Source organism: Balaenoptera physalus (genome assembly GCF_965194825.1).
Source record: "Balaenoptera physalus genome assembly, chromosome: 18".
Classification (NCBI taxonomy): domain Eukaryota; kingdom Metazoa; phylum Chordata; class Mammalia; order Artiodactyla; family Balaenopteridae; genus Balaenoptera; species Balaenoptera physalus.
In genome coordinates, this window is record NC_138899.1 from 41,334,963 (window position 1) to 41,347,668 (window position 12,706).

Consider the following 12,706-nt stretch of genomic DNA (forward strand, 5'->3'; position numbering starts at 1 on the left):
GGAAACACAAGACAAGAAAAGGACCTACAAAAACAAACCTAGAACAATTAAGAAAATGGTCATAGGAACATACATATTGATAATTACCTTAAACGTGAAAGGATTAAATGCTCCAACCAAAGACCCAGGCTTGCTGAATGGATACAAAAACAAGACCCATATATATGCTGTCTACAAGAGACCCACTTCGGACCTAGGGACAAATACAGACTGAAAGTGAGGGGATGGAAAACGATATTCCATGCAAATGGAAATCAAAAGAAAGCTGGAGTAGCTATACTCATATCAGATAAAATAGACTTTAAAATAAAGAATGTTATAAGAGACAAGGAAGGACACTACATAATGATCAAGGGATCAATCCAGGAAGAAGATATAACAATTAAAAATATAAATGCACCCAAAAAAGGAGCACCTCAATACATAAGGCAACTGCTAACAGCTAGAAAAGAAGAAATCAACAGTAACACAATAATAACATCTCACTTACACCAATGGACAGATCATCCAAAATGAAAATAAATAAGGAAACAGAAGCCTTAAATGACACAATAGATGAGATAGATGTAATTGATATTTATAGTACCTTCCATCCAAAAATATCAGGTTACACTACCTTCTCAAGTGTGCACGGAACATTCTCTAGGATAGATCACATCTTGGGTCACAAACCAAGCCTTCGTAAGTTTAAGAAAATTGAAATCATATCAAGCATATTTTCTGACCACTACGCTATGAGAGTAGAAATGAATTACAGGGAAAAAAACGTAAAAAACACAAACACACGGAGGCTAAACAATACTTACTAAATAACCAAGAGATCATTGAAGATATCAAACAGGAAATAAAAAAATACCAAGAGACAAATGACAATGAAAACACAACGATCCAAAACCTAGGGGATGCAGCAAAAGCAGTTCTAAGAGGGAAGTTTATAGCTATACAAGCCTACCTCAAGAAACAAGAAAAACCTCAAGTAAACAATCTAATCTTACACCTAAAGGAACTAGAGAAAGAAGAACAAACAAAACCCAAAGTTAGCAGAAGGAAAGAAGACATAAAGATCAGAGCAGAAATAAATGAAATAGAAACAAAGAAAACAATAGCAAAGATCAATAAAATTAAAAGCTGGTTCTTAGAGAAGATAAACAAAATTGATAAAACATTAGCCAGACTCATCAAGAAAAAGATGGAAAGGAGTCAAATCAAGAAAATTAGAAATGAAAAAGGAGAAGTTACAACAGATACAGCAGAAATAAAAAACATCTTAAGAGACTACTACAAGCAAATCTATGCCAAGAAAATGTCCAACCTGGAAGAAATGGACAAATTCTTGGAAAGGTATAACCTTCCAAGACTGAACCAGGAAGAAACAGAAAATATGAACCGACTAATCACAAGTAATGAAATGAAACTGTGATTAAAATTCTTGCAACAAACAAAATCCAGGACCAGATGGCTTCACAGGTGAATTCTATCAAACATTTAGAGAAGAGCTAACACCCATCATTCTCAAACTTTTCCAAAAAACTGCAGAGGAAAGAACACTCCCAAACTCATTCTAGGAGGCCACAGTCACCCTGATACCAATACCAGACAGAGTTACTACAAAAAAAGAAAATTACAGACCAATATCACTGATGAATATACATGCAAAAATCCTCAAAAAAATATTAGCAAACAGAATCCAACAACACATTAAAAGGTTCTAACACCACGATCAAGTGGGATTTATCCTAGGGATGCAAGGATTCTTCAATATACGCAAATCAATCCATGTGATACACCATATTAAAAATTGAAGGATAAAAACCATATGATCATCTCAATAGATGCAGAAAAAGCTTTTGACAAAATTCAACACCCATTCATGATAAAAACTCTCCAGAAAGTGGGCATAGAGGGAACCTACCTCAATGTAATAAAGGCCATATATGACAAACACACAGCAAACGTCATTCTCAATGGTGAAAAACTGAAAGCATTTCCTCTAAGATCTAGAATGAGACAAGGATGTCCACTCTCACCACTATTATTCAACATAGTTTTGGAAGTCCTAGCCACGGCAAACAGAGAAGAAAAAGAAATAAAAGGAATACAAATCAGAAAAGAAGAAGTAAAACTGTCACTCTTTGCAGCTGACATGATACTATACATAGAGAATCCTAAAAATGCCATCAGAAAACTACTAGAGCTAATAAACGTATTTGCTAAAGTTGCAGGATACAAAATTAATGCACAGAAATCTCTTGCATTCCTATACACTAATGATGAAAAATCTGAAAGAGAAATTATGGAAACACTCCCATTTACCATTGCAACAAAAAGAATAAAATACCTAGGGATAAACCTACCTAGGGAGACAAAAGACCTGTATGCAGAAAACTATAAGACATTGATGAAAGAAATTAAAGATGATACCAACAGATGGAGAGATATAGCATGTTCTTGGATTGGATGAATCAATATTGTGAAAATGTCCATACTACCCAAAGCAATCTACAGATTCAATGCAATCCCTATCAAATTACCAATACCTTTTTTTACGTAACTAGAACAAATCATCTTAAAATTTGTATGGAGACACAAAAGACCCCAAATAGCCAAAGCAGTCTTGAGGGAAAAAACGGAGCTGGAGGAATCAGAGTCCCTGACTTCATACTCTACTACAAAGCTACAGTAATAAAGACAATATGGTCTGGCACAAAAACAGAAACATAGATCAATGGAAGAAGATAGAAAGCCCAGAGATAAACCCACACACCTATGGTCAACTAATCTATGACAAGCCAGGCAAAGATATTCAATGGAGAAAAGACAGTCTCTTCAATAAGTGGTTCTGGGAAAACTGGACAGCTACATGTAAAAGAATGAAATTAGAACACTCCCTAACACCATATAGAAAAATAAACTCAAAATGGATTTGAGACCTAAATGTAAGACCAGACACTATAAAACTCTTAGATGAAAACATAGGAAGAACACTCTTTGACATAAATCACAGCAAGATCTTTTTTGATCCACCTCCTAGAGTAATGGAAATAAAAACAAAAATAAACAAATGGGACCTAATGAAACTTCAAAGCTTTTGCACAGCAAAGGAAACCATAAACAAGATGAAAAGACAACCCTCAGAATTGGAAAATATTTACAAATGAATCAACGGACAAAGGATTAATCTCCAAAATATATAAACAGCTCATGCAGCTCATTATTAATGAAACAAACAACCCAATCCAAAAATGGGCAGAAGACCTAAATAGACATTTCTCCAAAGAAGACACACAGATGGCCAAGGGACACATGAAAAGATGTTCAACATCACTAATTATTAGAAAAATGCAAATCAAAACTACAATGAGGTATCACATCACAACAGTTAGAATGGGCATCATCAGAAAATCTACAAAGAACAAATGCTGGAGAGGGTGTGGAGAAAAAGGAACCCTCTTGCACTGTTGGTGGGAATGTAAATTGATACAGCCACTATGGAGAACAGTATGGAGGTTCCTTAAAAAACTAAAAATAGAATTACGATATGATCCAGCAATCCCATTACTGGGCATATACTCAGAGAAAACCATAATTCAAAAAGACACATGCCCCCCAGTGTTCATTGCAGCACTATTTACAATAACCAGATCATGGAAGCAACCTAAATGCCAATTGACAGATGAATGGATAAAGAAGTTGTGGTACATATATACAATGGAATATTACTCAGCCATAAAAATGAATGAAATTGAGTCATTTGTTGAGACGTGGATGGATCTAGAGAGTGTCATACAGAGTGAAGTAAGTCAGAAAGAGAAAAACAAATATTGTATATAATCGCATGTATGTGGAACCTAGAAAAATGGTACAGATGAACCGGTTTGCAGGGCAGAAGTTGAGACACAGATGTAGAGAACAAACGTATGGACACCAAGTGGGGAAAACCACGGTGGGGTGGGGATGGTGGTGTGCTGAATTGGGCGATTGGGATCGTCATGTATACATTGATGTGTGTAAAATTGATGACTCATAAGAACCAGCAGTATAAAAAAACAAACAAACGAAAAAAACAACTAATACTAAACTTTCTTTGGGTTATTTGTATGGAAATATGTAAATATAAATGTTTCAGACATTACATGAAATTTCTAATAATCTTATATGTTCTGGTATAATGATATAAGTCATAATTCTAGTTATTACCTAAAATGTATATCTCAGAAATAACTAAATATCCTTGTCAATTGCATTATTATGAACTTTCATCAAATCTTTAACCATGGTCATTTTTAAGTCTTTTGTCATTTACAGGCAGTTCTGGGTGTACTCTGATGCTTTTGCAAAAATGTTCCTATAAAAGGGTTTCATCTTCAAGGAATTCATGGAAAAGACTCTGACAAGTACAGGTTTCTGGTAACTGACTATACTGCTGAACTGAATGAATAAGCATTTTCAAAACTCTAATGGAAAACTGATGAATTCATAAAAGTGCTAACAAATGATCAAGATGAAAAAAGTATTAATTACATGGGACTGAGTGAACTGATGAGGATGATTATAATTTTTGTGACTTTCTGTTTGAATTAAAAAAAAAAAAATCCCACAAGGACTCAGAGGCAAAAATATACAAATCAATTTTCACTGCAAAGTAAAGGAGCTGTTACAGTGGAGGATTACTGGACTGAATGTCAATATTATGAAATAGTATGAGTGTGTTTTGTGTTTGGTAATTTCAATCATTGTTGCTTTTGTTGTGGTCATCCCTTTACGATGCTTGGTGTCAGTTTATTTATCTCTTGTAAAAATAAAATACAGTGTGTGTGTGTGAAAAAAAAAAAAAGAAAGAGGTCTTTTTCTTTGTTTGTCCCTCTCTTTGTATTACAGATAAAAACTTTTTTCTTAAGCTCCCACAGCATCACCTCCCTGTGCCATTTTCCAGGTTTGCTTCACATACATAACTTTAAAATCATTACTATCAAAGAAGAGTAGGCTTTGCACTAGAGGTGGGAGAGACTGACATTCTCTTGGAGCACCATGCACTAACAAATCCTGAGTTCTGTTATTAAAAAACAAGTAGAAATAGTTATTGGGTTAGCAACCTAATGTGTCTTGCTATTTTTAAATGTTTTGTGGATATCGATAACTGTAAAATGTTGCTGTGACAAAATTTCCCCTAATGTACTTGAAATTTCTAGAGTGAACATCTTGGTTCTCCAGAACCTAGCACAAGACTTGGCTCATAGCAACTACTAAGAACATTTTGATATAGTAAATAAACATGTGTATTATTTAACTTCCTTGTCAGTGAAGTATGATTATTTCATATGATCTGTTATTGCATACTACATCTACTAAAATTAACACCCAGAAACTGTTCTTTGAAAATAATCACAGCATTACTTACAGCTGTATTTCAAGCATATCACTTTGAAACATAAAATTCCTAAAAATTTGAACTTAACATTTACTATTTAAAAAAGTATTTAAGACTACTTTCTTTTGTTAAAATAGAATGAGGACTGAATTTGCCTTCTTACCTTAACAACAAAAAATTAGAAAGAACGTAAGAAACAGCAAGTTTAGAAGACATTGGATATCACACAACAGAAGAAAATGATCAAGAGATTAATAGCAAATGAGATTGGCTATATTGTTGGTACAGCTAACTGAGTAATACCTCTAATATATTAATCTTATCCTTTTCGTGGCAGCCATTTTCACGTCTTTACAAATCCTAATAGAACTCCATGGCCCAAGGATTTTATAATTCCTTTGCAGATGGCTTCAGCTTCTTTTCCCTTCTCTACTTTCTACAACTAATAATAGACATTCATGGTATTATGCACCTGTCCCATAAAATACATATGTTGAAGTACTAAAACCAGTACTTCAAAATGTGACATTTCTACATATGGTCTTTGAAGATGTGATTAGTTAGGATAAGGTCATCAGGGTGGGCCCTAATCCAATATGACTACCGTCCTTATAAAAATGGGAAATTTAGACAAAGAAACATGAACACCAGGAGGACACCATGCAAAGATGAAGACAGAGTTCAGATGATGCTTCTAGAGCATCACCAAGAAATGGCAAAGGGATGCCAAAGATTGCCAGCAAGCTACCAGAAGTTAGGGAAGAATCAAGGACCATACTGTCTTTCACAGCCTTCAAAAGGAACCAACTATGCCAACACCTTGATCTTGGACTTCTAACCTTTAGAAATGAGACAGAGATTGGTTCAAGATGGAGGAGTAGAAAGACATGCACTCACTCCCTCTTGCGAGAGCAGCAGAATCACAACTAACTGTTGAATAATCTTCGAGAAGAACACACTGGAACTCACTAAAAAAGATACCTCACATCCAAAGACAAAGGAGAAACAGCAGTGAGACAGTAGGAATGGTGCAATCACAAAATCAAATCCCCTAACCACTGGGTGGGTGACTCACAAATTGGAGAACAATTATATCACAGAAGTCCACCCACTGGAGTGAAGGTTCTGAGCCCCACGTCAGGCTTCCCAAGCTGGAGGTCTGGCAATGGGAGGAGGAATTCTCAGAGAATCAGACTTTGAAGGCTAGTGGGATTTGATTGCAGGTTGGGGGAAATAGAGACTCCAATCTTGGAGGACACACATAAAGTAGTGTGTGCATCAGGACACAGAGGCAAGGAGAAGTGACCCCACAGGAGAACTAGACTTACCTGCTAGTGTTGGAGGTTCTCCTGCAGAGGTAAGGGTTGGCTGTGGCTCACTGTGGGGACAAGAACACTGGCAGCAGAAGTTCTGGGAAGTACTCCTTGGTATAAGCCCACCCAGAGTCTGCCATTAGCTCCACCAAAGGGCCTGTAGGCTCCAGTGCTGGGTCACCCCAGACCAAGCAACCAACAGGGAGGGAACTCAGCTCCACCAATCAGCAGAAAAGCAGATTAAAGTTTTACTGAGCTCTGCCCACCAGAGAAACAGCCACCACTACCCACCACCAGTCCAGCCCATCAGGAAGCTTGCACAAGCCTCTTAGATAGCCTCATCCACCAGAGGGCAGACAGCAGAAGCAGGAAGGACTACAATCCTGCAGCCAGTGGAATGAAAACCACATTACAGAAATGTAGACAAAATGAAAAGGCAGAGGATTATGTACCAGAAGAAGGAACAACATAAAACCTCAGAAATACAATTAAATGAAGTGGAGATAGGCAACCTTCCAGAAAAAGAATTCAGAATAATGATAGTGAAGATGATCCAGGACCTTGGAAAAAGAATGGAGGCAAAGATCAAGAAGATGCAAGAAATGTTTAACAAAGACCTAGAAGAATTAAAGAACGAACAAACAGAGATGAACAATATAATAACTGAAATGAAAAATACAGTAGAAGGAATCACTAGCAGAATAACTAAGGCAGAAGAACAGATAAGTGACCTGGAAGACAGAATGGTGGAATTCACTGCCATGGAACAGAATAAAGAAAAAAGAATGAAAAGAAATGAACACAGCCTAAGAGACCTCTGGGACAACATTAAAGGCACCAACATTTGCATTATAGGAGTCCAGAAAGGAAAAGAGAGAGAAATGACCCTAGAAAATATTTGAAGAGATTATACTTGAAAACTTCCCTAAATGGGAAAGAAAATAGCCGCCCAAATCCAGGAAGCACAAAAAGTGCAAGGTAGGATAATGCCAAGGGTTAACACACTGAGACCCATAGTAATAAAATTGACAAAAATTAAAGACAAAGAAAAATTATTAAAAGCAACAAGGAAAACACTACAAATACATACAACGGAACTCCCATAAGGTTAACAGCCGATATCTCAGTGGAAACTCTACAAGCCAGAAGCGAGTGGCATGATATATTTGAAGTGATGAAAGGGAAGAACTTACAACCAAGATTAATCTACCCTGCAAAGATCTCATTCAGATTCGGGGGAGAAAACAAAGGCTTTACAGACAAGCAAAAGCTAAGAGAATCCATCACTACCAAAACAGCTCTACAACAAACGTTAAAGGAACTTTTCTAAGTGGGAAACACAAGAGAAGAAAAGGACCTACAAAAATATTGCGAAACAATTAAAAAATGGTAACAGGAACATACATATTGATAATTACCTTAAATGTGATTGGAATAAATACTCCAAACAAAAGATACAGACTGGCTGAATGGATACAAAAACAAGACCCATATATATGCTGTCTATAAGAGACCCACTTCAGACCTAGGGACACATACAGACTGAAAGTTTAGGGATGGAAAAAGATATTCCACACAAATGGAAATCAAAAGAAAGCTGAAGTGGCAATTCTCATATCAGAAAAAATGACTTTAAAATAAAGACTATTACAAGAGACAAAGAAGGACACTACATAAATATCAAGGGATCAATCCGAGAAGAAGATATAACAATTGTAAATATTTATGCACCTAACATAGGAGAACCTCAATGCATAAGGAAAATGCTAACAGCCATAAAATGGGAAATCAACTGTAAAACAAAAATAGTAGGGGACTTCAACACCCCACTTTCACCAATGGGCAGATCAACCAAAATGAAAATAAATAAGGAAACACAAGCTTTAAATGACACGTTAAACAAGATGGACTTAATTGATATTTATAGGATATTCCATCAAAAAACAACAGAATACACTCTCTTCTCAAGTGCTCATGGAACATTTTCCAGGATAGGTCATATCTTGGGTCACAAATCAAGCCTTGGTAAATTAAAGAAAATTGAAATGGTTTCAAGTATCATTTCCAACAACAATGCTATGAGACTAGATATCAATTAAAGGAAAAAAACTGTAAGCAATAAAAACACATGGTGGGTAAACAGTATGCTACTAAATAACTAAGAGATCATTGAAGAAATCAAAAAAGAAATGAAAAAATACCTAGACAGATGAAAAGGAAAACACGATGGCCCAAAAACTATAGGATGCAGCAAAAGCAGTTCTAAGAGGAAAGTTTACAGCAATACAATCCTACCTCAAGAAACAAGAAAAATCTCAAATACACAACCTAAACTACACCTAAAGCAATTAGAGAAAGAAGAACAAAAAAACCCCAAAGTTAGCAGAAGGGAGGAGATCTTAAAGATCATATCAGAAATAAATGAAAAAGAAATGAAGGAAATGATAGCAGAGATAGATAAAACTGAAAGCTGGTTCTTTAAGAAGATAAACACATTTGATAAACCATTAGCCAGACACATCAAGAAAAAAAGGGAGAAGACTAAAATCAACAGAATTAGAAATGAATAAGGAGAACTAACAACTGCACTGCAGAAATACAGAGGATCATGAGAGATTACCACAAGAAATTGTATGCCAAAAAAATGGACAACCTGGAAGAAATGGACACATTCTTAAAAAGCACAAATTTCTGAGACTGAATGAGGAAGAAATAGAAAATATAAAGAGAACAACCACAAGCACTGAAATTGAAACTGTGATTAAATATCTTCCAACAAACAAAAGCCCAGGAACAGATGGCTTCACAGGTGAATTCTATAAAAATTTAGAGAAGAGCTAAAACCTATCCTTCTCAAATTTTCCAAAATATAGCAGATGGAAGAATACTCCCAAACTCATCCTACAAGGCCAGCATCACAATGACACCAAAATGAGACAAAGAGATCACAAAAGAAGAAAACTACAGGCTGATATCAGTGATGAACACAAGTGCAAAAATCATTAACAAAATACTGGCAAACAAAATCCAGCAGCACATTAAAGGGATCATAGACCATGATCAATTGGGGTTTATCCCAGGAGTGTAAGGATTCTACAGTATATGCAAATCAATCAATGTGATACATTATATTAACAAACTGAAGGATAAAAAACATATGATAATCTCAATAGATGCAGAAAAAACTTTTGAAAAAATTCAACACCTATATATTATAAAAACCCTCCAGAAAGTAAGCATAGAGGGAACTTACCTCAACATAATAAAGGCCATATATGACAAACAAACAGCCAACATTGTTCTCAATGGTGAAAAACTGAAACCATTTCCACTAAGTTCAGGAACAAGAAAAGGTTGTCAACTCTCACCACTATTATTCAACATAGATTTGGAAGTTTTAGTCCCAGCAATCAGAGATGAAAAAGCAATATATGGGATCCAAATTTGAAAAGAAGAAGTAAAACTGTCTCTGTTTGCAGATGACAAAATACTATACATAGAGCATCCTAAAGATGGTACTAGAAAACTGCTAGAGTTAATAAATGTATTCGGTAAAGTAGCAGGATACAAAATTGATGCACAGAAATCTCTTGCATTCTTATACACTAATGATAAAAATTCTGAAAGATAAATTAAAGAAACACTCTCATTTACCATTGCAACAAAAATAATAGAATACCTAGGAATAAACCTACCTAAGGAGACAAAACACCTGTATGCAGAAAACTATAAGATAATGATGAAAGAAATTAAAGATGATACAAACAGATGGAGAGATATACCATGTTCTTGGATTGGAAAAATCAACATTGTGAAAATGACTATACTACCCAAAGCAATCTTTAGATTCAATGTAATCCCTATCAAACTACCAATGGCATTTTTCACAGAACTAGAACAAAATATTTCACAATTTGTATGGAGACACAAAAGACCCCGAATAGCCAAAGCAATCTTGAGAAAGAAAAATGGAGCTGGAAGAATCAGGCTCCCTGACTTCAGACTATACTACAAAGCTACAGTAATCGAGACAGTATGGTACTGGCAGAAAAACAGAAATATAGATCAATGGAACAGGATAGAAAGCCCAGAGATAAACTCACATACATATGGTCACCTTAACTTTGATACAGGAGACAAGAATATAAAATGGAGAAAAGACAGCCTCTTCAATAAGTGGTGCTGGGAAAACTGGACAGCTACATGTAAAAGAATGAAATTAGAACACTCCCTAACACCATACACAAAAATAAACTCAAAATGGATTAAATACCTAAATGTAAGCCAGACACTATTGAACTCTTAGAGGAAAACACAGGCAGAACACCCTGTGACATTAATCACAGCTCCTAGAGACCCAGCTCCTAGAGAAATGGAAATAAAAACAAAAATAAACAAATGGGACCTAATGAAACTTAAAAGCTTTTGCACAATAAAGGAAACCATAAACAAGATCAAAAGACAACCCTCAGAATGGGAGAAAATATTTGCAAATGAAGCAAATGACAAAGGATTAATCTCCAAAATTTACAAGCAGCTCATGCAGCTCAATAACAAAAAAACAACCGAATCCAAAAATGGGCAGAAGACCTAAATAGACATTTCTCCCAAGAAGCCATACATATTGCCAACAAACACATGAAAGAATGCTCAACATCCTTAATCATTAGAGAAATGCAAATCAAAACTACAATGAGGCATCAACTCACACCAGTCAGAATGACCATCATCAAAAAATCTACAAACAGTAAATAATGGAGAGGGTGTGGAGAAAAGGTAACGCTCTTGCACTGTTGGTGGGAATGTAAATTGATACAGCCACTATGGAGAACAGTATGGAGGCTCCTTTAAAAACAAAAAACAGAACTAACATACGACCTAGCAATCCCACCACTGGGTATATACACTGAAAAAAACATAATTCCAAAGAGTCATGTACCACAATGTTCATTGCAGCACTATTTACAATAGTCAGGACATGGAAGCAACCTAAGTGTACATTGTCAGATGAATGCATAAAGAAGATGTGGCACATAAATACAATGGAGATTACTCTGTCATAAAAAGAAACGAAATTGAGTTATTTGTAGTGAGGTGGATGGATCTAGAGTCTGTCATACAGAGTGAAGTAAGTCAGAAAGAGAAATACAAATTCTGTATGCTAACACATATATATATAGAATCTAAAAAAAATAAAAAAAAGTTTCTGAAGAACCTAGGGGTAGGACAGAAATAAAGACACAGACATATGGAATGGACTTGAGGACACACGTAGAGGGAAGTGTAACCTGGGAAGAAGTGAGAGAGTGGCATTGACATATATATACTACCCAATGTAAAATAGATAGCTAGTGGGAAGCAGCCACATAGCAAAGGGAGATCAGCTCTGTTCTTTGTGACCACCTAGAGGGGTAAGATAGGGAGGGTGGTAGGGAGATGCAAGAGGGAGGGGTTATGGCAATATATGTATACATATAGCTGATTCACTTTGTTATACAGCAGAAACTAACACAATACTGTAAAGCAATTATACTCCAAAAAAGATGTTAAAAAAATAAAAAGTAAAATAAGTTAATAAATAAAATAAAATGCAATAAAGAATGTTACAAGAGACAAGGAATAACACTACATTATGATAAAGGGATCAATCGAAGAAGAATATGTAACAATTATAAATATATATCCACCCAACATAGGAACAACTTAATACATATGGTAAATGCTAACAGCTATAAAATAGGAAACCAACAGTAACACAATAATAATGGGGAATTTAATACCTGATTTACACCAATGGACAGATCATCTAGATAGAAAATTAATAAGGAAACACAAGCTTTAAATGACACAATAGAGCAGATTGATTTAATTGATATTTATAAGACCTTCCATACAAAAACAGCAGATTACACTTTCTTCTCAAGTGCACATGGAACATTCTTCAGGATAGATCATATCTTGTGTCACAAATCAAGCCTCGGTAAATTTAAGAAAATTGAAACCATATCAAGCATATTTTCCGACC